This window comes from Lithobates pipiens, unplaced genomic scaffold (assembly GCF_037356315.1).
Source record: "Lithobates pipiens isolate NorthernLeopardFrog02 unplaced genomic scaffold, aLitPip1_a1.2 Scaffold_166, whole genome shotgun sequence".
NCBI lineage: Eukaryota > Metazoa > Chordata > Amphibia > Anura > Ranidae > Lithobates > Lithobates pipiens.
In genome coordinates this window covers 845,301-871,465 of record NW_027507752.1, presented here as the reverse complement: position 1 = coordinate 871,465, position 26,165 = coordinate 845,301, and the positions used below count along the sequence as shown (strand labels likewise).

The window sequence follows — 26,165 nt, the reverse complement described above, 5'->3', positions numbered from 1 at the left end:
TCAAATGTGGTGCCAGTAATTTTTTTTTAAGAGGGGCGGAAGGGAGCCCCGTCTTGTAAAGGGACTATAATGACAGCGATCCCCAACAGTCTCTTGTAACATATCCCCATTCTCTGATTGTTTGCTACAGCATGTCCCTACAGTATTTTGTTTGATAATTTTCTGTAGCATGACCATATACTCCAGTGTATCCAGTCTCTGACTATATTCTCTATAGCATCACATACATGGCAATATTTGTGTGGCAATTTGGTGATGTCAGGGCCACACCTGAGGCCTACTAAATGAAGTAAGTTGACCATCTCTGCTTCAAACACACCCTCAGAACTGATCTTCCTATAATAGTGTACCCCCTCTCATTATGCTACACCAGCCTTTCTCAACCTTTTCAACACAGAGGAACCCTTGAAATAGTTCTTCGGTCTCGGGGAACCCCTCCTAAAAATTAGAACTCTACATCTCATGATACATTAGTGTGATGGTCAGTGGGAGGAATGGTCCTTACACTTGTGGTCATTGAGAAGAATTACCTCCTTATAGATAGCTAAAAAGATCAATGGTGGGAACTTATCGGAGAGGCAGAGATTGCCCAATGCTGAAGGAACCCGTACAACCTCTGGAGCAACCCTGGTTGAGAATCACTGTGCTATACTGTTAGCAATATACACTCACCGGCCACTTTATTATTAGGTACACCTAGCCAGTACCGGGTTGGACCCCCTTTTGCCTTCAGAACTGCCTTAATTCTTCATGGCATAGATTCAACAACACTTTAGAGATTTTAGTCCATATTGACATAATAGCTTCACGCAGTTGCTGCTGATTTGTCGGCTGCACATCTATGATGCGAATCTCCTGTTCTACCACATCAGAAAGGTGCTCTATTGGACTGAGATCTGGTGGTGAGTGTGGAGGCCATCGGAGTCCAGTGACCTCATTGTCATGTTCAAGAAACCAGTGGTGAGATTATCTGAGCTTTGTGACATGGTGCATTATCCTGCTGGAAGGAGCCATCAGATGTGTACATTGTAGTCATAAAGGGATGGACATGGTCAGCAACAATACTCAGGTAGGCCATGGCATTTAAACAGTGCTCAATTGGTACTAAAGGCCCCAAAGTGTGGCAATAAAAAAAAAACGTCCCTCACACCATTACACCACCACCACCAGCCTGAACTGTTGATACAAGGCAGGATGGATCCATGCTTTCATGTTGTTTATGCCAAATTCCGACCCTACCGTCTGAATGTAGCAGCTGAAATCCAGAAAGTGTGAGGGACAAGCTCGGCTAGAAGCTCCTGAGCCGTCCTCCGTGTGAGAAGCGAGTCCTCCTTAGTTGTGTCCTCCTGAAAGTTGGCGCTCTGTGTGTGGCCGTGCTATGGGCTCCTCTCACTGACTCCTTCCCTCAGGGGCGACCATAGAAGAAGATACTGATGGTGGTGTCCGTCTGGAGGCTGTATTATCTTCCTACTACTAGTCCAGTGAATATGTAGAGCCCGGAATACTAATACACAGGGTACACGAGTCACCCCAGGGCGAGTCCGGTGTGGTTCCTGTGATGGTTCAGCCAGATCCTTTACTTATATGCCCTCTTTGATCTCACGTAACACTGAGGCCGCGTACACACGCGGGGACTGTTCGCCCAACTTTGTCCGCTGAACAGTGTTTCGGCAAACAGTCCGCTCGTGTGTGGGCTTTCAGCGGACAGTTTCAGCGAACAGTCCGCTGAACAAGGTTTTTCGGAAATTCCGAAAAACTGTCCGCTGAAACTTTGTTTCAGCGAACAGTCCCCTCGTGTGTAGGCTTGTTCGTCAAACTAAGTTCCGCGCATGCTCAGAAAGGATTTACACGCCGAAAGTTATAATGCAGTGTATAGGACGTCGTATTTTTCGTCCCGTCGTACGTGGCGTTCACGTCATCGCGCACGGTTTCAGCAAACTGTTCGTTCGTCGTGTGTGGCCATGTCCGTCCATGCTAATTTTGAGCGGACTGTTTGCCGAAACTGTTTGACGGACAAAGTTGGGCGAACAGTCCCCGCGTGTGTACGCGGCCTGAGATCTCAAGTTCTGGTAAGCGGCCCCTTGGATCGCTGTTCACACGTAGTGACATGGGTGTCAGTTCTCCATTCCCACTTTGAATGAATTAACACTATTTGCTGATTAACATCACTTTTTGGGACTTTAATGGACTCATTTCTTTTCTTTTTCCTGTTTATTTTTACCCTAAGGCTCGGTTCACACAGGGGCGACTTGTCCAGGCGACTTAGCCGCCTGACAAGTCGCGCCCCGTTCTGTACTACGGAACCGTTCTAATAGGAGCGACTCAAGTCGCTCCGACTTAGAAAAAAGGTTCCTGTACTACTTTTGCGGCGACTTCGGGCAACTTGCATTGACTTCTATACAGAAGTCGTTTTGCAAGTCGCCGCTGAGGTCGCGGCAGGTCGCGGCGCTGTAAGTCGTGCCGCCTACTGTGTGAACCGAGCCTAAATGAAATTCAATTTTGTTTTTATTATGGTGTTATATGTTTGATTATACGAGGGATATATATATATATATTCTGTGTTATTCATCCTTTTGCATTTGAAGATTCTTGATAGGTCTTACCAGGTAGGGTTTTCACGTGATTTGACACAGGTGATTACTATTTGTGTTTTCTCTATGCATACATTAACTATATGATTCATTTATAATATTTATACGATTCAAACTATGTATTATTCAATACTCACATTCACTTAATTTAATTTTATGTTATTGATCACTTACGTTTCTAACTGCATGAATTTATTTATTTAGAAGACTTTTTTGTTTTTTTAGCGCAGCTCACCATGTTTTATAGTTTATATTATCGGAGTATTACGATTAGAGTTGCTGCTTACAGGGAGGGTTTTTGAATAGCGCAGTTTACTCTTTTTACCAATTTGAAATTCAGACTCATCAGACCCGGCAACGTTTTTTCCAATCTTCTGTTGTCCAATTTTGGTGAGCTTGTGCGAATTGTAGCCTCGGTTTCCTGTTCTTAGCCGAGTTGTATGCTTAGAGATGGCATTCTGCATACCTTTGGTTGTAACAAGTGGTTGAGTTACAGTTGCCTTTCTATCGTCCTAAACCAGTCTCCCCATTCTCCTTTGACCTCTGACATCAACAAGGCATTTCTTTTTTTCCACACAGCTGTTGCTCGCCGGATATTTGGACCATTCTCTGTAAACTCCAGAGATGGCTGTGGGTGAAAATCACAGTAGATTAGCGATTCACACAGCGGTCCCATGTCTGCATTAGACAAACTACTATAGGGGATAATAGGGTTTTCTCCCCCCCTTCCTTACTTTGGACGACTGTGGGAAGCTTGTCTCTATACTTAGCTGTATTAGGAAATCGCTAGAAGCGATCACTTCATTTAAAGGCTCCAACATAGATTGAAGTGGTTTCATTAAGTGAACCTTTGCTGTTCTATCTCTTTTGGGAAAATATTCCCCTTTTTCACTCTTCCTCTCCCTTGTGGTCCATCTTTCTTTGGGGCATATCCACGAAGAAATAAAATTGTTAAAGCTCCTGAAGAAGCGTTATTCAAAAAAACGCGAAACATGTAGAGCACCAGAACATATTTAGGTTTCAGTTATATATTTGATATCCTCTACATTCTGTATCATTGTACAAACTGCTAATCTTTGGATATATATAGAAATGAATATGAATTATGTGTGGATTGTACCAATCTTGACAGGATATCAAACGGGACTTGATGTGTATTTATAATTCCTTTCTTTTTTAGTTTTGATTTTAAATTACAGTAATTAGAATTTTTTTTTTTTTTAAATAATATTTTTGAATATATTGGTTGTTCTTACAACTTTTTCTTTTGCCTAAAAAGTCCAATTGAACCTACACTTTTCTTTGAGGTCTTTTGTGTGAAGGTTCCTCTGTTTTCCCCTTTCCCCATTTCCCTATAAAAAAAAATTTAAAGTTATGATTAGGACGTGGCAACCGGTTGTTTTGACCTTTTAGTGTATCCACAGACACCACCCTGTGATAGATACACACCCTCATTTAAATAATAACAGTAGATTAGCAGTTTTTGAAATACTCCGACTGGCACCAACAACCATGCCAAGGCCAAAGTCACCTAAATGCCCTTTCTTGCCCATTCTGATGCTCAGTTTGAACTTCAGGAAGTCATCTTCACCACATCTAGATGCCGAAATGCATTGAGTTTCTGCCGTGTGATGTTGGCTGATTAGTAATTTGTGTTACCAAGTAATTGAATAGGTGTACCTAATAAAGAGGCCGGTGAGTGTACATTTATTATAAACATAAAATCTGTTTCCAGGTCATCCAGATATTTATTTTTACACGGAAATCTGTTGGTAGTCGGATTCTCCGGTTGAATGTATATGTGTGAACAGGTTCATTGTATTGCTCTGCGCCCAGCATGCCCACACCGTGTTGCAGAAGATGTTGTCACCATACAAATCAACAATAACGGTAAGTGAAGGGAAATGTTCACATCGCTTTCCATGAATAACATTTGAAAGCCATCTGTTAGTATTGCAGTTGTTTAGCAAATGTTTTGTTGCCGGTTTGCAGCGGCGATTGCTGAGTTGCTGCTCTTGTAAACATCAGCCATGTAAAAACAAGTAACAATGTAAGAGGTGACATAACAGATCGCTGCATGTGACAGCAAAGTCAGCTGGCGATGCAAGAGTTAACTGTGACAGGCTGGAGGGTCAGCGCTTGGGTCAGGGGTCAGCAACACGCTCTCTACGGCTGGGTCAGCAATTCTGACCCTGATTGTGCAGATTCTCTACACATTTCTGGAACCTGCCCCTTCTCTCCTGCACTGGGGGCTTTCAGGGAGGGGCATTAAATATGGGAGGTGCCTGCTGATGACCGAACACCTGCAGATTCTATCCCTCAGTCATTGAAAGCCAGCCACTGGGGCAAGATGCCAGAGGCAAAAGGTATGTACCCGGGGTGCATGTGTGCTGGCTGATAGACTCTCACAACATGCAGATACCTCACAACTGAAAGACCCCCATAACAGAGGGACTCCTCACATCTGACTGACCCCCATAACAGAGGGACTCCTCACATCTGACTGACCCCCATAACAGAGGGACTCCTCACATCTGACTGACCCCCATAACAGAGGGACTCCGCACATCTGACTGACCCCCATAACAGAGGGACTCCGCACATCTGACTGACCCCCATAACAGAGGGACTCCGCACATCTGACTGACCCCCATAACAGAGGGACTCCGCACATCTGACTGACCCCCATAACAGAGGGACTCCTCACATCTGACTGACCCCCATAACAGAGGGACTCCGCACATCTGACTGACCCCCATAACAGAGGGACTCCGCACATCTGACTGACCCCCATAACAGAGGGACTCCTCACATCTGACTGACCCCCATAACAGAGGGACTCCGCACATCTGACTGACCCCCATAACAGAGGGACTCCTCACATCTGACTGACCCCCATAACAGAGGGACTCCTCACATCTGACTGACCCCCATAACAGAGGGACTCCGCACATCTGACTGACCCCCATAACAGAGGGACTCCGCACATCTGACTGACCCCCATAACAGAGGGACTCCGCACATCTGACTGACCCCCATAACAGAGGGACTCCTCACATCTGACTGACCCCCATAACAGAGGGACTCCGCACATCTGACTGACCCCCATAACAGAGGGACTCCGCACATCTGACTGACCCCCATAACAGAGGGACTCCGCACATCTGACTGACCCCCATAACAGAGGGACTCCGCACATCTGACTGACCCCCATAACAGAGGGACTCCGCACATCTGACTGACCCCCATAACAGAGGGACTCCTCACATCTGACTGACCCCCATAACAGAGGGACTCCGCACATCTGACTGACCCCCATAACAGAGGGACTCCGCACATCTGACTGACCCCCATAACAGAGGGACTCCGCACATCTGACTGACCCCCATAACAGAGGGACTCCTCACATCTGACTGACCCCCATAACAGAGGGACTCCGCACATCTGACTGACCCCCATAACAGAGGGACTCCGCACATCTGACTGACCCCCATAACAGAGAGACTCCTCACATCTGACTGACCCCCATAACAGAGGGACTCCTCACATCTGACTGACCCCCATAACAGAGGGACTCCGCACATCTGACTGACCCCCATAACAGAGGGACTCCTCACATCTGACTGACCCCCATAACAGAGGGACTCCGCACATCTGACTGACCCCCATAACAGAGGGACTCCGCACATCTGACTGACCCCCATAACAGAGAGACTCCTCACATCTGACTGACCCCCATAACAGAGGGACTCCGCACATCTGACTGACCCCCATAACAGAGGGACTCCGCACATCTGACTGACCCCCATAACAGAGGGACTCCGCACATCTGACTGACCCCCATACCAGAGGGACTCCGCACATCTGACTGACCCCCATAACAGAGGGACTCCGCACATCTGACTGACCCCCATAACAGAGGGACTCCTCACATCTGACTGACCCCCATAACAGAGGGACTCCGCACATCTGACCGACCCCCATAACAGAGGGACTCCTCACATCTGACTGACCCCCATAACAGAGGGACTCCTCACATCTGACCGACCCCCATAACAGAGGGACTCCTCACATCTGACTGACCCCCATAACAGAGGGACTCCTCACATCTGACTGACCCCCATAACAGAGGGACTCCGCACATCTGACTGACCCCCATAACAGAGGGACTCTGCACATCTGACTGACCCCCATAACAGAGGGACTCCTCACATCTGACTGACCCCCATAACAGAGGGACTCCTCACATCTGACTGACCCCCATAACAGAGGGACTCCGCACATCTGACCGACCCTCATAACAGAAGGACTCCGTACATCTGACTGACCCCCATAACAGAGGGACTCCGCACATCTGACTGACCCCCATAACAGAGGGACTCCGCACATCTGACTGACCCCCATAACAGAGGGACTCCGTACATCTGACTGACCCCCATAACGGAGGGACTCCTCACATCTGACTGACCCCCATAACAGAGGGACTCCGCACATCTGACTGACCCCCATACCAGAGGGACTCCGCACATCTGACTGACCCCCATAACAGAGGGACTCCTCACATCTGACTGACCCCCATACCAGAGGGACTCCGCACATCTGACTGACCCCCATAACAGAGGGACTCCTCACATCTGACTGACCCCCATAACAGAGGGACTCCGTACATCTGACTGACCCCCATAACAGAGGGACTCCGCACATCTGACTGACCCCCATAACAGAGGGACTCCGCACATCTGACTGACCCCCATAACAGAGGGACTCCTCACATCTGACTGACCCCCATAACAGAGGGACTCCGCACATCTGACTGACCCCCATAACAGAGGGACTCCTCACATCTGACTGACCCCCATACCAGAGGGACTCCGCACATCTGACTGACCCCCATAACAGAGGGACTCCTCACATCTGACTGACCCCCATAACAGAGGGACTCCGTACATCTGACTGACCCCCATAACAGAGGGACTCCGCACATCTGACTGACCCCCATAACAGAGGGACTCCGCACATCTGACTGACCCCCATAACAGAGGGACTCCGTACATCTGACTGACCCCCATAACAGAGGGACTCCTCACATCTGACTGACCCCCATAACAGAGGGACTCCTCACATCTGACTGACCCCCATAACAGAGGGACTCCTCACATCTGACTGACCCCCATAACAGAGGGACTCCTCACATCTGACTGACCCCCATAACAGAGGGACTCCGCACATCTGACTGACCCCCATAACAGAGGGACTCCTCACATCTGACTGACCCCCATAACAGAGGGACTCCTCACATCTGACTGACCCCCATAACAGAGGGACTCCTCACATCTGACTGACCCCCATAACAGAGGGACTCCTCACATCTGACTGACCCCCATAACAGAGGGACTCCTCACATCTGACTGACCCCCATAACAGAGGGACTCCGCACATCTGACTGACCCCATAACGGAGGGACTCCGCACATCTGACTGACCCCCATAACAGAGGGACTCCTCACATCTGACTGACCCCCATAACAGAGGGACTCCGCACATCTGACTGACCCCCATAACAGAGGGACTCCGCACATCTGACTGACCCCCATAACAGAGGGACTCCGCACTTCTGACTGTCTACACATCTGACTGACCCCATAACGGAGGGACTCTGTATGTATATTGAGGCCTCATAACGGAGGGACTCCGCATATTTGTTCAGTTATAGATGGACACTGCATACCGGAGGTGCTCTGAGTTATTAGTTGTTTTTTACAGCGAGCTTTATTCCTGCAATCCTTGGAACGGTTATATATGCAATTAACATCTTGTCTACTTTTCATTTCATACACTTATTGGCAGAGCTGTAACTAATATGGGGGGGAGGGGATTAACAAGAGGCTGCAACCAAAAATCACTGCTGTAATAGTATTTATGAAAAGGGTTTTCACCTTTTGTTCCTGGAAAAAATGATCAGGAAAAGGAAAAATAATGCAGCGCAGGAAGTGACGGCGGACGTGGTTTACATTTGCCTGTGTAATCATTAAATATCTGCATGAATTGTATTATTATATCTGCCTGCAGTTGACCTCCATCCACATTTAATGCAGCTCTGTAATCATTAATACACGTCTTATATGTACATTTGTTATACAAGCAGTATAAGTACTAGATATGGACGTAGTATCAGACACTTGCAGTCCACTGTACAGCCTTTATAGCAGAGCTCAACAAGGGGGTAAGGGAAGCAGCAGAAGGAGCCAATCAGGGGTGTGCTGGACAATAAAGGGCATGGTCATAGCAGGAGAGAGTAAAGAGATGAGATAATTGGTCTGCTTTTTCATTTTTCACGGTTCAGTCACAAGGTGGGGGTGGGACTTGTAAGTAAAAGTGAAACTGCTGCAAAGAAAAGCCAGTTGTCCTCCCTCGGCAGGCGTGTGCTATGAGCCAGAGCTGTGTAAATCTGAGGACAGGATAAACACAAATTTAAATCTTTTGGCAGGCAACTCTCATATGTATTTCCTCTGTGTGTTTTACTGTTTGTACTGAGTTCAGATTTCAGGTCCCTAAGTCTAGGTTCACCCTGACCGCGGGAATGAAATCACACGAGATCAGCTGAACTCGCACAATTTCATTCATGTCAGTACGACGTCGGGGGGGGGGGGGGGGGGGTGAGTTCAGAGACATTTTTGCGGGTTTCTGCTCAGATGTCAATGGAAATCGCAGCCCTAAATTGCCAAAAGTAGTACAGAAAGTACTTTTGGGAACTGGTGCGGCGGTGCACCGATTCAGACGCTGCCATTGCCAGCTATTGCCGGCGATTTGGCATGCGATTTGACATGTCAAATCGCATGCCAAATCACATCAATGTGAAACAGAGCTAAATTAAATATTAAAAGATTTTTATTTTTTTAAGAAGATAAAAGTTAGCACACCGTCTGATGATGAAAGATCGTTATCAAATTGAAGGACTAAAGAACTGTGATGGAAACAAGAATGCCGTACACAGCAGCAAATGAGTATATAGAGGTGTAGAGAGTACATCAGCCATGCTACTCTCTGCACTTATAAAATGCCAGCTATTCCTGACTATAATGCCGCGTACACACGATCGGAATTCTATTCGAGAAAAAGTTCTGATGGTTTTCCCCACGGAATTCGGCTCCAGCTGTCTTGCCTACACACGGTCACACCAAATTCCGATTGTTTATAACACGGTGATGTACAACACGTACGACGGGACTAGAAAAAGGAAGTTCAATAGCCAGTAGCCAATAGCTTCCGTCTCGTAGTTGAATCTGAGCAATGCGTGATTTTTGGCGTGTCGGAATTGCATACACACGATCGGAATTACCGATAGAAAGTTTTTCCATCGGGAAAATTGAGAACATGCTATCAATTTTTGGCTGGTCGGAAAAATCGGACAGCTAAATTCCGATGGAGCGTACACACGGTCGCATTTTCCGATGAAAAGCTCTCATCGGTCATTTTCTGGCCGGAATTCCGATCGTGTGTACGCGGCATAACCGGGAATTACGAACGTGTGTACGCGGCATAACCAGGAATTCCGATCGTGTGTACGCGGCATAACCGGGAATTCCGATCGTGTGTACGCGGCATAACCGGGAATTCCGATCGTGTGTACTCGGCATTATTGTGCTCCATGTTGCACACTACAATGGTTTGCCATTGCTGAAGCATTGCTGTAAAATCCCTGGGCAGGCCAATGTCAGGCACAGGATGACCAAACCTGGAAACATTAAAAATTCCCCCCGAGACATTCTTGTGTGAAAAGAATAGAGAACATCATCAGGCTCAATCGAGAAATGCATTAATATGCATCCTACAGGTAACATTGCAGAATGATTGAATAGCACTTTGTATCCATTTAACTCATATATTGTTTAATGAAAAAAAACAAAAAGTTAGTTCCCTAATGCTGTCTCTTACCTTAGAACTTGTTAAAAAGTTACAATATTGTAGTCTGATCATTGGGGGGGTCTGTGCGATGGTAGAAGCAATCTCGATGGCAGTAAAGCCCACCAATCGTGGACTGTCCCGATGATCATTTGGTTTCTGGGCTCATCGGGCCCTTCTGTTAGCCAAGGTCCAAAATAAGAGGCATCAAAATGGAGCAGAATCTCCTGTAGGCCAAATCATTCCAGAAGTGCCCAGCTCTGGGTATTTCCAGCTTTGAGCCGACCTAATCCCTGCAGCGATCCCGGGATTTACTGTCTCTGATCTGCACTGAATGGTGGCAAAGCAAGCATCAAGATGTACAGTGGGGATCGAAAGTTTGGGCACCCCAGGTAAAAATGTGTATTAATGTGCATAACGAAGCCAAGGAAATATGGAAAAATCTCCAAATGGCATCAAATTACAGATTAGAGATTCTTATAATATGTCCAAAAAAGTTAGATTTTATTTCCATCATTTACACTTTCAAAATTACAGAAAACAAAAAAATGGCATCTGCAAAAGTTTGGGCACCCTGCAGAGTTAATATCTTGTACTGCCCCCTTTGGCAAGTATCACAGCTTGTAAACGCTTTTTGTAGCCAGCCAAGAGTCTTTCCATTCTTGTTTGAGGTATCTTTGCCCATTCTTCCTTACAAAAGTCTTCCAGTTCTTTGAGATTTCTGGGCTGTCTGTCACGCACTGCTCTTTTAAGGTCTATCCATAGATTTTCAATAAGGTTGAGGTCAGGAGATTGTGAAGGCCATGGCAAAACCTTCAGTTTACGCCTCTTGATGTAATCCCCCGTGGATTTTGAGGTGTGTTTAGGATCATTATCCATTTGTAGAAGCCATCCTCTCTTTAACTTCAGCTTTTTCACAGATGGCATCAAGTTACCATCCAAAATTTTCTGAAATTTTATTGAATTAATTTGATGCCATTTGGAGATTTTTCCATCTTTCCTTGGCTTCGTTATGCACATTTATACACATTTTTACCTGGGGTGCCCAAACTTTCAATCCCCACTGTAGGCATATGCCTGCCTGGCGGGATGATTATTTCAGATTTTAGGTGCTGAAATGCGGTACAATTATTTTGCATGGAAATTTGGTGTTTTATATTGTAGTCCTGTAATTCTTAGGAATAACTTCACTTAAATCTGTCCAAACCAGAGTCTAGCAGACATCCCGGGTATGATAAAGTTTGAAAAATGAAATCATAAATTATAATATAATAAATAACTATAAATAATTATACCAAATAATAATATAACAATAATAAAAATTATTCAATAAAGTAATCAAATCAAAAACACTGAAATTGGCTGAGTTGCAGAATTCTCGCTGTCATTACTTTTCAGTAGTTGATGACGGATCTCCCCACAAATCGCTATCCCTCAATTCTGCGAGTGATTCTAATTTATTATCGCTATTTTCTAGCTGGTCTAAAACCATTTTTGATGTAAAGGGACAGTTTTGGTTGCTATGGACAATCTCCAGTTTCCAGGCATAAAGAACAGTTTTTATAATATAAAACTGCATGCAGTACACTGGAGAGACCACTAGGGACAAAGGGGATGTGAAATAATTACATACAGCAATGAAATCTGTAAGATTACATTATACTCTATGTATACTGTGTGTTTTACTTTTTGAATTTGGCGCCGATCTCCGTCCCTGTGCGTCGCAACGCTTGCAGGGAACGGAGATCGGCTCCCTGATAGATCGAGCGGCGCGCGGCTTGCTCATACAGCGGGGGGGACATCGCTGGATCCAGGGGACAAGGTAAGTAAACCTCTCCCTGCATTCAGCGATGCGATCCCGAGTCTGGTTCTGGGTTACCGCTTTTGGTACAAAATCTCCACCCCGAGCCAGACTCGGAAATACCGCCAGGGGGGGTTAAGAGAAACCATCACTTCATATACATATCATCTCATAGGGGGCTCTAGCAGATACATTATTAGTAAAATCATGGCACCGGGTGGAAGTTTTTGGGGTGTGTTTTGCACGCCACAGGCTTTTTTAAAAAAAAATAAAAAATAAAAAATTTGTAAAATCATGACAGTAGTTCTAAAATGTTTTGGCTGGACATATACTTTAAAGCACACCTTGCCATAAAAATCATCTAACCCCTATTTATAGCTTCCCATGCTTCATCTTAAATCTCTACCTAAACAAAAAGTGGAAATTTCTCACGATCCTTCAGAAAGGCCGAGTGAACTCATTGCTACCTCCTAGGTGAACAGGTCAGAAGTTTTTACTGTTATTTTGTTTTTTAACAAATGTGCTGCAATTGATCAAATATGACGAAGTTTTGTATCTTAGCACAAGTTATAAGGAATCAAGATCAATTATTGTCTGAAACAGACAATGACCATTATGGGCCTTTAGGCTGGGTTCACACTGCTGCGGGGGGAGATCCGGATGTGATTCGCACCGCACTGCAGTGCAAATCACATGCGATCTCCGTAGCGATGCGAGTTCAGCCATACAGATAGTATACAGATAGTATGGCTGAATTCGCATCGCTCCCGCAGCAAACTCGCACGGGACCCTTTTTTTGGGTCCGCAGCAGAATCGGATCGCATGGGTGTTCACACCATGCGATCCGATTCCTGTGCGAGTGTGCAGATCGCACTGCGATATGCGAACTGATCTGGGGGTGTCATTAACATTTCACTGACACTCCCAGCAGTCCGCATAGGGCAGTGTGAACTGCCGGCGGGAGTCATGCAATGCGGGAAAACGCTGCAGATTCGCGGCGTTCCCGCATCGCTATAGTGTGAACCCAGCCTTAGACATTATAAGGCAACTGCCCCGGAAGAACAAGTACTTGACTGGGTTTGTATTTGCTGAGCACAATTTCCTTCATGATTATTTTCACAAGCAAAATAAACGATTTCAGTATAGTGTTTGCTAATTAGCGCAGTAATGACATAACATGAGTGGAAAGAAATAGGGCTGTTACTGATTCAAATTTTCGTGTTTGATTAATCGCTTTTTTTTTTTAATCGATTAATCGACTAATTTCGATTGATTATAAACGCACATACAGATCCAACTACTTTTTTTTAGCTGATCTCCTTGCATTGCAGCTCTGCATTAGTCGGTGGTAAATGTGGTATACACTATATACAATCACCCGACACTAGTTAGTTTCCACAATCCATGACTTAACTTCACAGTTCACACAAATACGTTTTAAATTCAAACTGTAGCACTGACGTAAGTTTTTTTTTTTTTTTTTTCACAGTAGCGTGACAATCCCTCCCCCTCCGATCTAACTAATCGCTCTCACCTTATGGCATGGACCCCTGTGCAAACAGGTGGTCATGCAAGCGGGTATCAAAAGGGGTTAACACGGACCATAAACTTCTCTCACGTCTCCTTAGATCTCAGCAAGGACGCCGGGTCATGGGTAGAAAGAAAAGATCTATAGTGCAAGTATAAGATTTCATTTTTGTGTTCAAACACAAACTACTCACATAAAGATGATAAAAACACAGCATGTAAAGCCGACAATTGTTAGTTACGTAGGGTAGCAGCGGGTGACGTCATGCGTAGCTCCTCCCCCGTACGCGTTACGTTCAATCAGAACTTCAAGTCACCGGACTCCCCCCCCCCCCCTTCCCTTCGCTAGCAGACGGAGGCACTTGGGGAAGGGGGGAGGAGTCCGGTGACGTCGCTGTCCGTGACGTCACTGGATCTCCGACGGAACTCCTTGAAGACCCGGAAGCCGGCGGAGAGGTGAGCATTTTGATCGATCAAAAAAATTAACCATTAATGGAGGAATTAATCTTTAATTTCCACAGCCCTAGAAAGAAACAATGAGGTCCATTAGATGTCATTGCTGTGACAGAGATTTACCATCACTTATGATGATCTCTGAGAGGGATTTTAGTCATTTAATTTTTATACAGGAAAAATTAAGAAATACTTTATCCTAATTCTGAGCCAAAGCGCAGTGTTGTTGGTTTAAAATGTTGTAGCGCGTCTGGTGACTATAAGACCCCTTTCACACCACACCGCCCTTTGCTTCGGCTGTAAAACGCCGCTATTTTTAGCGGCGTTTTACCGCCGGATTTGCGGCGGATTCACGGCGCATTTCGGCCGCTAGCGGGGCGCTTTTACCCCCCGCTAGCGGCCGCGAAAGGGTTAAAACCACCGGCAATATGCCGCAATAGCGGCATTTTGCCGGCGGCATTACAGCGCTGCCCCGTTGATTTCAATGGGGAGCAGCGGTGGAGGAGCGGTAAACACACCGCTCCAAAGAAGCTGCTGGCAGGACTTTTTTCTGACATCCTGCCAGCGCACCGGGCTTTCACACTACAAACAATGGTGCAGCTTCTTTAGGGCGGATTGCAGGCACTATTTCTAACGCTAACGCCCTCTAACGCTAACGCCCTCTGGGCTTTCACACTACAAACAATGGTGCAGCTTCTTTAGGGCGGATTGCAGGCACTATTTCTAACGCTATAGCACCTGCAAAACTCCCCGGTGTGAAAGGGGTGTAAGGCCCCTTTCACATCTACAGACCGTTCAGATCCGCCTGTCAGTTTTTCAGGCGGATCTGAATGGGAGCTCCATGTACCTCTATGGAGCGTCGGATTTTTTACATCTGTCTCTGAAATGTCCCTTACCGACATTCTTTTGGTCTAAAAATCCTGAGATTATAGCTGCCGCACCTCTCCAGCACCTTCTCAGCCAATAGAAACATGTCTGTGTATACTGTGTGTACATGTATGTGTATACTGTGTGTACATGTATGTGTATACTGTGTGATTGTATACTGTGTGTACATGTATGTGTATACTGTGTGATTGTATACTGTGTGTACATGTATGTGTATACTGTGTGCACATGTATGTGTATACTGTGTGATTGTATACTGTGTGTACATGTGTGTGTATACTGTGTGATTGTATAGGAAACAGAAAAACAAAGAAAAGGCGCCTCTAAGTGTAGAATTAAAAGCTGTTTAATTTCCCCAAAAAGGGTTAAAAACACTTACAAGATATGTAGACTGGCAGAGCATATCATTAATATCCATGTAGGTGGTCCGGCATGAATGCAGTGGTCACTGGCATATACCAGTTCTTTAGGCTGTGTGTGTCCAGTAGCAGGGAGGTCCAGGGGATGCCAACAGGAAAAACAGCAGGGAGCTCCAAGAGAACTGACAGGCCAGTCCGCAATCACAGTCTCAAAACACGAGGATCCTGGAAGTGACGTCAGCGGCAGGAGACAATAACCAGCAACCAGCGTGGACCACAAACAGGAAGCAGTCATCAAAGAGGGACGCGTTTCGGAACATCTCATTGGTTCCTTTATCAACCTTGGTTGATAAAGGAACCAATGAGATGTTCCGAAACGCGTCCCTCTTTGATGACTGCTTCCTGTTTTGCTTCCTGTTTGTGGTCCACGCTGGTTGCTGGTTATTGTCTCCTGCCGCTGACGTCACTTCCAGGATCCTCGTGTTTTGAGACTGTGATTGCGGACTGGCCTGTCAGTTCTCTTGGAGCTCCCTGCTGTTTTTCCTGTTGGCATCCCCTGGACCTCCCTGCTACTGGACACACACAGCCTAAAGAACTGGTATATGCCAGTGACCACTGCATTCATGCCGGACCACCTACATGGATATTAATGATATGCTCTGCCAGTCTACATATCTTGTAAGTGTTTTTAACCCTTTTTGGGGAAATTAAACAGCTTTTAATTCTACACTTAGGCCGCGTACACACGCGCGGACTGTTCGCCCAACTTTGTCCGTCCAACAGTTTCGGCAAACAGTCCGCTCAAACTTAGCATGGACGGACATGGCCACACACGACGGACGAACAGTTTGCTGAAACCGTGCGCGATGACGTGAACGGCACATACGACGGGACGAAAAATACGACGTCCTATACACTGCATTATAGCTTTCGGCGTGAAAATCCTTTCTGAGCATGCGCGCAACTTTGTTTGACGAACAAGCCTACACACGAGCGGACTGTTCGCTGAAACAAGGTTTCAGCGGACAGTTTTACGGAATTTCCGAAAAACCTTGTTCGTCCAACTGTCCGCTGAAACTGTCCGCTGAAAGCCCACACACGAGCGGACTGTCCGCCCAAACACTGTTCAGCGGACAAAGTTGGACGAACAGTCCGCCCGTGTGTACGCGGCCTTAGAGGCGCCTTTTCTTTGTTTTTCTGTTTCCTAATCAGAGATTGCTTCTCTCCATAAGTGCAGCCCTAAGTGTGGAAGATACCCTATTATAGACTTTCTGGTTCATAAAGACATCTGTTTTTTGCCTGGTCCTGAAGTTCAGAGCACCCTTACAAACTGTATCTGTGTGATTGTATACTGTGTGTGTGTATACTGTGTGGCCCCATAATCTCCGATTGCCTGGGAGCCCCATAATCTCCTATTGCCCGGGGGCCCCATGAGTTGTCAGTCCACCCCTGCATGTCCGCTGACATCCGATCGGCCCCGATTCGATCCGCTAAAACCAGACTGATGAAAACCCTATTTTTTCATCCGTCTGGTGGATCGGATGAAAACGGACAGGCGGTCCGTAATCATCCAATCCCCCATAGGGGAGAGCGGGGCTCGGACAGGTCCGTCCCTGCACAGAGTGTAGAGGGGGGCTTGTCATCCGCCGGCTCAGCGGTGATCAACGGAGCGATCCCTGCTGAGCTATTTATGGGCTCAATGCGGACAGCCTTGTGTGAAAGGGGCCTAACAAGAACAAGCAGACACCTCATTACCTGCCGCTCTTGACGGGTCATTTTCCCACTCTTCAGCAGACTGGAGGGAGACTGCATTAGGTTTTGGTAAATTATTATTAAATAGGATGATATAAATTAAAATGGTCCATTTGAGTTGTTTTACTGTCTTTTTTATGAATTCAGGTGAGGTGGGTGAAGTAGTTTTGGCTCAACTGAATTACTGGATCTTTTAGACCATAAATCAGTGGTTCTCAATCTGGGGGTCGGAACCCCCCTCGGGGGTCAAATGATGATTTTTTTTCCTTTAGTGCATGAATACCCATTATTCAGAGGAGGGCTGCAAGACTTCAGGCATTACTATATGAAGCTGGTCACATCACGCATTGAGAAACTAGACACCAGAGCGCAGGAGAAATGGTTTTTGTCAAATGATGATTTCCCAGGGGTCCCCGAATCCTGGACTCTTCCTGGAGCCCCACGGCCGCCCACTCAGCCTCTTTGCAGCCACCCATTCAGTTCACAGCCTGGCTGGGGGGGGGGGGAGAAATTAGAGGTCAGCTGACTGGTGATGAATGCAAAATGGGAGGGGCTGGAGGAGACCCTATCTCCTGATTTCGGTATAGGTGTCACTGCCAAGAGACACCACAAAATCAGAAACACAGCGAGTAACACTACCTAAGATTATGGTTGCCATTAAAATTCCTCACTACAGTTGTCAGATCAGCAGATGACCTTCATCAAGAGCACCTAAATTGGCTGATTGGAACCCCCCCCCCCAGTACTGCCCATCATTTCATCCCACCCCCCACCAAGGAGTAAGAGAAAGAATAAAAATAGAGAATACATGGAAGGGAGAGGAAAAGAGAGGGAGGAACAAAGAAAAAGGGAGAGAAAAAATAAGAGAAAGAACAAGAAAGAGGCTAGAGAGGGGGATGGGGGAAAAAAAACAAGAAATTAGGATTGAAAGAGAACAAAGAGAAAGAGTCCTAAAATGTACCAGAAGGGATTTTAATACTGTATGAGTGGAAAGGACGCTAAATGTCCGCGGGTTGTGGGTTAGGGGCGCAAATTACTTGTCTTGCCTTGGGTGCTTGACAACCCATGCCAAGAAAATAATTTTACTGTTAGGGGCCCCCACAACTTGGGAAATTTTATCAAGGGGCCATGGCACTAGGAAGGTTGAGAAGCACAGCCATAAATGGTTCTTCATGAAAGTCCATTATACTGAGCGTAAAATACTGTACAGAAGTCATACAACCCATGCATTCACAGACAAAGCTTTATTATCGTTCCAAATTTCTCTCCTATCTCTTTAATATCCAAAGATGTTCTTTTCATTCCATACATTGTTATGGTTATTGGAAGAATTTGGGCAGATTTGGTCCCACACAATCTTAAGGGTGACAATCAGGGGCGGACTGACAACTCATGGGGCCCCGGGCAATAGAAGATTATGGGCCCCCCCAGGCAATAAGAGATTATGGGCCACACAGTATACAATCACACAGTATACACATACATGTACACACAGTATACAATCACACAGTATACACATACATGTACACACAGTATACACAGACATGTTTCTATTGGCTGAGAAGGTACTGGAGAGGTGGGGCAGCTATAATCTCCGGATTTTTAGACCAAAAGGATGTCGGTAAGAGACATTTCAGAGACAGATGTAAAAAAAAAAAAAAAAAAACACAGATTTTTACATACTGTCTTTGGTTTTACTGAGGCTGGCAACCCTGATGGGGCCCCCTAGTGGCCGGGGCCCTCAGGCAGTGCCCGAGTAGCCAAATGGTCAGTCCGCCCCTGGTGACAATAAACTCCGGGTGCTCTCAGCCTCCTCCAAAGTTCTCTTATTTTTTTTGTTGCTGCCATGATTAAACTTTCTTTTAGAGAATGGTTATGTTCCTTCTCCATAGTCCCGCCGTATGTGGGAAAGTCGCCACTCTCTCGCTGAGATTTGGGATTTGTAGCGGGCAGATGACTGCAACTGCTTGTTCCACGCAAAGTGAAGGGGAAAAATGAGAGGTTTAGTAGCTCATAGAGGATGTTACAAGAAGGCAGAAAAACACAGAAAGAAACAACTTAATGGAAAATAGATTACATGAGATTAGTGGATGTCCTGTATATAGATATTTATTTTAAAGAATAAGGTTATTTGCTTAGTGGCGTTTTAATAATCAGTCAAGATATCTAATCTGCGAGTTCCCAGGCCTAGCCTACAATTTCTCTTGATTTTTTTTCTTACTCTTACAGGTGACAAGTCAGACAAACCTCTGTACAGGGTGAGTCCGAGACGCTTCGTTTTTCTTTCTTCAACTTAACTCACCTTTATTTATTTTTTAACCTGCCTTTAATATCATTTTAATACAACGTCCTCCCTCCTCTGTAATCTCATCTTTCCTTATTCCTCCACTCTCCTCACCATTCCACTCTCCTCTCCACTCCACTCTATTCCACTTTCCTCCCCACTCCAATCCACTCTCCTCTCCACTCCACTCCACTCTCCTCTCTACTCCACTCCCCTCTCTACTCCACTCCCCTCTCTACTCCACTCCCCTCTCTACTCCACTCCCCTCTCTACTCCACTCCCCTCTCTACTCCACTCCCCTCTCTACTCCACTCCCCTCTCTACTCCACTCCCCTCTCTACTCCACTCCCCTCTCTACTCCACTCCCCTCTCTACTCCACTCCCCTCTCTACTCCACTCTCCTCTCTACTCCACTCTCCTCTCTACTCCACTCTACTCTCCTCTACTCCACTCTCCTCTCTATTCCAGCATTGCTTTCACTCCAGTCTTCTTTTGTGGTTTGTTTTTATATTTCTCTGGAATCTTACGCTCTTAACAGTTGCTTGCTGACTCCTCTATCCCTCTCTTCTCATAATCTCTCCATCTCCCATCACTCCATCTTTGAACCCTCTTCATTGTATCCTACTTCACACTTTGGGGTTGATTTACTAAAGGCAAATACACTGTGCACTTTGCAAAATGCAGTTGCACTCTGCAAGAACAGTTGCTCCAGAGCTTAGTAAATGAGTTAAAAATTCACTTTTCAAAGAATACCAAATCACAAGAAAACAGCATTTTTTTCTTGCACGTGATTGGATGATGGAAGTCAGTAGAGCTTCCCCTAATTTAGTAAGCTCTGCATTTCAATTATTTTCCTGGGATCTCCTCCCTAATTCTCAATTTTTATCTTATGGAATATACACTAAATTGTCAAAAGTATTAGGACACCGGCCTTTACACACACATGAACTTTAAAGAGGAAGTAAACCCTGATGAGTTTACTTTCTCTTTCATTCCCTGCAAAGGCAAAGCATAATGGACTACTATGCATCGCATCGCATAGTAGCCCATTATGTGTCACTTACCTGACACAGGAGCCAGCGATGTCACCACTGTCCCCTGTAGTCCGCCGCATCCATCTTCTTGGCGGGGTCTCGCAGCTCTGCCGCTGTCATTCGGCGAAGCCGCGATGATGTCACTCCCGCGCATGCGCATGGGAGCCGACACGTGCGGCAGCTCCGTCGTTGAGAATGCCGCGCTCAGTGCGCCTGCGCGCTGCTGTCTACGGCGCATGCGCCGTAGACAGTGGTGCCTGTTTTCGGGCAAATATCTCCTAAACCAAACACTTTTTATAGCAATAACTTACATATAAGCCTTTAAAATTAGCACTTTTGATTTTTCATGTTTGTGTCTCATAGACTTTAACGGCGTTCGCACAAATTTTTTTCCTGTTCGCAAGTTCTGGTGCGAACTGAACCGGAAGGGGTGTTCGGCTCATCCCTATCTATAACTCTCCACCAGTCATCTCTGCCAAAGTCTCCTCCATTGGGCCCCTTTCACACGGACGGATAGAATGGTGCTTTTAGCTGCGGATTTTCTAGTTTTCTAACGCAGCTAAAAGCACACAATGCTTCCCTATGGCCCCATTCACACACAGCGTTTAGCTGCTATTTCTTTACATGTGGTTCGGTGCGAATAGAAAAAAATAGAATTGAATGCGTCCAGGTGCGATGTAGCGCAGCTATATGCACATAACCGCAGTCTTTTGTGTCAACTGCGGATAGCAGCGTGAGAAGGGATTCAAGGGACCAAAAAAGTAAATAAAAAAAATAAAAAAAGGGGTTGCTATGGGAACAACTATATTAGATAACTGCAGCAGAACGCAACTGCACAGAAACGCACATAAACGCAGGTAATTGCACTGTACAAATGCAGCTGATCGCTGTGCCTGGAGTCTTAAATTTCACAGAAAAAAATAAACATGCTAAACTGCGGCAGAACAGCCGTCCGTGTGAAAGGGGCCTAACCTGTCGCTTCTGCCAGATTCTGCTCTATAACTCTCCACCCATCATCTCTACCAGAATCTCCTCCATTATTCTCTCTCTTTCTTTTCTCCTTAGAATTCCCTACAACACAAGCATCGAGTGCAAAAGAAAAAAACACATGTTAAGGAGCAAAGAGGTAATCAAGCACAATATGTAAAGAAACACGTACAATCTGGAAAATGTCCCAAATGTTCTTTCCTCCCAGTTATGCTTTATTAGTGGTGCGCCTCCAGAGACACAAAGCACAGCTTCTGGGCAAGAGTGGCTATTGGATTCAACATAAAAAAAAAAAAAATAGAAAAAAAATGAAAAAAAGATTTTCCCCATCCGACACTTCGAGGTTGTGTGGGATGCTTGCATCTCGTCGCTGTGGCTCCTCCCCCCACATCGCTAGAATGATACATCACCCCCATCACAACAGCATCCAACGGGGTGGATGCAAACATTCAACGCAACTAATGCCACGTACACATAATCGAATTGTCCGGCGGACTTGGTCCGGCAAACAATCCGCCGGGCTTTATAACGAACGGACTTGGCCACGCACGAACACTCCGAAAGTCCAGCGTTTGCTAGCGCGATGACGTGCAGCACCTACGATGGGACTAGAAAAAGGAAGTTCAATAGCCAGTAGCCAATAGCTTCCTTCTCGTACTTGCTTCTGAGCATGCGTCATTCTTAGTCCGCCGGACTAGCACACCGACGAACGCATTGTCCGCTGAAAGCCAAGTCCGGCGGACAAATTTTGAGTCAAAACTACTTTCTAAGTCCGCCGGACTTTTACGATGAAAAAGTCCGCTGGAGCCCACACACGATCGAATTTTCCGGCATACTGTGGTCCGGCGGACAATTCGATCGCGTGTACGCGGCATCAGAAGTGTCCAATGCTGAAGATTTCAGTGGAAGGTGTAAATCTGCAAGAGCGTCAAGTTTGAATTCACTGAAATCCGTACTGTACTGGTAAAGTGTAATTTGGCAGCTACCCTTTTTCAGTACATTTTGCATGACTGAAACAAATATATAGGTCAGGAAACTCGGAAGTTCTTATTTGCAGGATTATTTCAGATCAGTGACTTGCAGTTTCATACTGAGATGGTGAGAATGACAGCAAGGCACTAGCCATTTCAGATGGAATGGACAGCAATGGCAAAACGCCTGTTTTCCCTAAAAGAGGTTTCCTTTAATAATAGATGCACAATGCTGAATGTTTGGATATTGCACGGGGAACTTTGCATCTTATCTGCAGTCTTGTCACTTTGCGACAGAATTTAATTGCATCTTAGCTGGGTAGGTGATATTCCTCCTCAGCTGGATAAAATTCCCAGCACACTTACCAGCTAGCCTGCAAACAAACCAAATTGTTCACGTCTAACAATTCATGTTAAAAAAGAATATGGAAGATGCAAATCAAGGCTCTTCTGTATATTACGGTCTTGACTCTTTATTTGTGAGTCTTCATGTTGGAGCATATAGAGCAGGGGATAAATTAAGGGCAGGTTTGTTTGGAAGGAGCCCACTCCTCCTTAAAGAGGAAGTAAACTCTCCCACTCTGATGCTTCTTTTCATTTAGTCCATTATAATAAGTCATTATCAGACTATAGCCACTGTAATCCACCCCAAATTGCATATTACTGTTTAAAGAAACTTTAAAAAATTTGTTTCCAGGGGTTAGGCAGCGCCATCTTAAGATTTGTTTTCTGAGTCCACAGTGGAGTGTATTTCCGCCCTTACATTGAGCACTTCCTGTATTGTTAACCAAGCCTCCTTCTCAATCCAACGTTTCTATGGCAACCCTGCTTCCCTGTTCATAGCTTACTTGTTTTATTTCATAGTATTTACTTGTGCCGATTATCTTGTGTTTGCCTGTTTCAGTCTTATCAGCTTTAGCTGATAAGACTGCAGTAATGCTGTCCGATGCCCTGCTTTACACTGCATGTGATGTCACATGGTCACATGGGGGGTCTAGGAGGAAGCTCTCAGTCTCCTGGGATTTCAGTGTTGTGTGCCGTAGGAAGTCCTGATAATAGACAAGTACACCAAATGTGCCGTAAATCAGGGGAGATCTGGGCATGCTCAGTGACGTCATTCTAAAGAACAAAAAGGATTACAGCAATACTAAGCAAGTAAGGAGATATCTACAAGCCGTGTTCATTAGGGGTTTTTTATGCTGATTTACATGGGACAAAGTTGTGGGGGAGGGTTTACAACCACTTTAAAAAGGCACAGGCACACACTGGCTGCCCAGCAAAAGCACAATGGCAGCTGAAGGCAATGTGTCAACACACCAAATCAGCGAACAAGCTATACAAAAAGGTGGCAACTATCCCAATTTATAACTAGCCTTTGCAGTAAGGTACACATGGAAGGACAACGCACATCACAAACAAACATTTTCCAGCACACTTACCAGCTAGCCTGCAAACAAACCAAACTGTCCATGTCTAACAATTCATGTTAAAAACAAAAGGGTTTCATTGGACACATTTGCAAATATATGTGAAGCTGCAGTGCCCTTGTCACGGCTACTCTGTATAATGTGGTCCTTATGCCGCGTACACACGACCGGACTTTTTGACAGCAAAGGTCCGACGAAACGAGTCCATCGGACAATTTGATCGTGTGTGGGCTCCATCGGACCTTTGCTTGCCAAAAATCCAGCGGACTTTAGAAATAGAACATGTTTTAAATTTTTCCACCGGACTGAAAAATCAGTTCGTGTGTATGCTAGTCCGACGGACAAAAACAGACGCGAGGGCAGCTATTGGCTACAGGCTATGAACTTCCTTATTCCAGTCCTGTCGTACGCCATCATGTTCCAATCCGTCGGACTTTGGTGTGATTGTGTGTGGCCAAGTCCGTTCATTCGGAAAGTCCGTCGGAACTCCGCCGAAAATCTGTCGGAACTCCGCCGAAAGTCCGTCGGAACTCCGCCAAAAGTCCGTCGGAACTCCGCCGAAAGTCCGTCGGACCTAGTCCCTTGAAAAGTCCGGTCGTGTGTACGCGGCATAACTTTACATTTTTGAGAGTCTCCATGTAGCATATATAGCAGTGGATGGACTGGAGGCAGCACACTCCCCCCTAAAGGCACAGAGACACACTGAACCCCCAGCAAGAGCACAATGGCAACTGAAGGCATCCAGTATGTCCCCACACCAAATCAGTGACTAAAACTATACAAAAATATGGGAACCGCCCCAATTTATAATTATCCTCAGTTGGATGATGTCATCTATCTTATGTAGTTAATGGCCCAATCCACCCAAAAGAGAGTTATTGAATTTTTTTTTTCTTTTCACATCCCAATTCCCTTTCCTGAACCTCCCTCCCTCCCTCCAGGACAGCCGACGCGAGCGAAGCAGTAATTTCCAGGCCTTTATCCGGATGGCGCTGGAGACTCTGCTGGGTTCATGCCGCAGGAAGCGCGGGACCCGTCATACGTCCGCAGACCACATTCAGCCAGCTAAAACTTTAATGTCTTGGCACAGACAAACGCTTCCAGTCAGGCCCTTCTTGTTGGTACGATCTTCAAGGGGGCTCTGAGAATGTGAGCGAAGATCGACAAGAGTGAGTGAATGACCGATCACAAGCCACGCGCACAAGTCTCCTGTTTGTTTGTGAAATTGCTGGGCTCTTGGAATAAACATTATTTTGCAATGTTTTTGTGTTGATCTTTTTATTCCTACACACTGTAGAGCTGTTCATGAATGCCTCCATTATTAATGATCAATCTGGAGAGCATAGAGAATGGTGTTTCGCAATGTGACATAGGGGGTTTAATTACTAAAGGCAAATCCACTCTGCACTACAAGTGCACTGCAGGTAGACTCGGAACTGCAGTTACTGTAGATCCGAGGGGGACATGCAAGGGAAAAAAAAAAAAAAAAAACAGCATTTTTGCTTGTACACGATTGGATGGTAAAATCAGCAGAGCTTCCCCTCATTTCAGATCTTCCCCTCAGATGTAAAGCAACTGCACTTTCAAGTGTACTTGTAGTGCAAAGTGGATTTGCCTTCAGTAATTTAACCCCATAGTTACATAGTCGGTAAGGTTTAACCACTTCAATACCAGGCCTATTCTGACACTTCTCTCCTTCATGTAAAAATCATCATTTTTTTGATAGAAAATTACTCAGAACCCCCAAACATTAGATCTTCTTGTAGGGTTTCCACATCTTGTGCAGAAGTTATTGCTCTGCTTAGATTTGTATCATCTGCAAATATTGAGATTGAGCTATTTATCCCATTCTCTACATCAGGGATATGCAATTAGCAGACCTCCAGCTGTTGCAAAACTACAAGTCCCATCATGCCTCTGCCTCTGGGTGTCATGCTTGCGGCTGTCAGAGTCTTGCTATGCCTCATGGGACTTGTAGTTCTGCAACAGCTGGAGGTCCGCTAATTGCATATCCCTGGTCTACATCATTAATGAATAAATTAAACAGAATTGGCCCAAGGACTGATCCCTGGGGGACCCCACCGGACCATTCCGAGTACTTGGTCTGACAAGAACGACCCTTCATGAATCCATGCAGATTACTACTAATGATACGGTTTTCATTAGCAAAACATTGGCTATGGTCCCTTA

General features: G+C 45.7%; 1 long non-coding RNA gene across 1 annotated transcript; it reads left to right on the top strand.

Moving 5' to 3' along the window:
- Positions 1–4,807: 4,807 nt before the first annotated feature.
- On the top strand, positions 4,808–25,238 carry LOC143986501 (uncharacterized). Its single transcript, XR_013276534.1, has 4 exons — positions 4,808–4,957; positions 19,502–19,530; positions 21,656–21,716; positions 24,917–25,238. It is a non-coding gene; the product is annotated as an uncharacterized LOC143986501 (long non-coding RNA).
- The last annotated feature ends 927 nt before the right edge of the window (positions 25,239–26,165 follow it).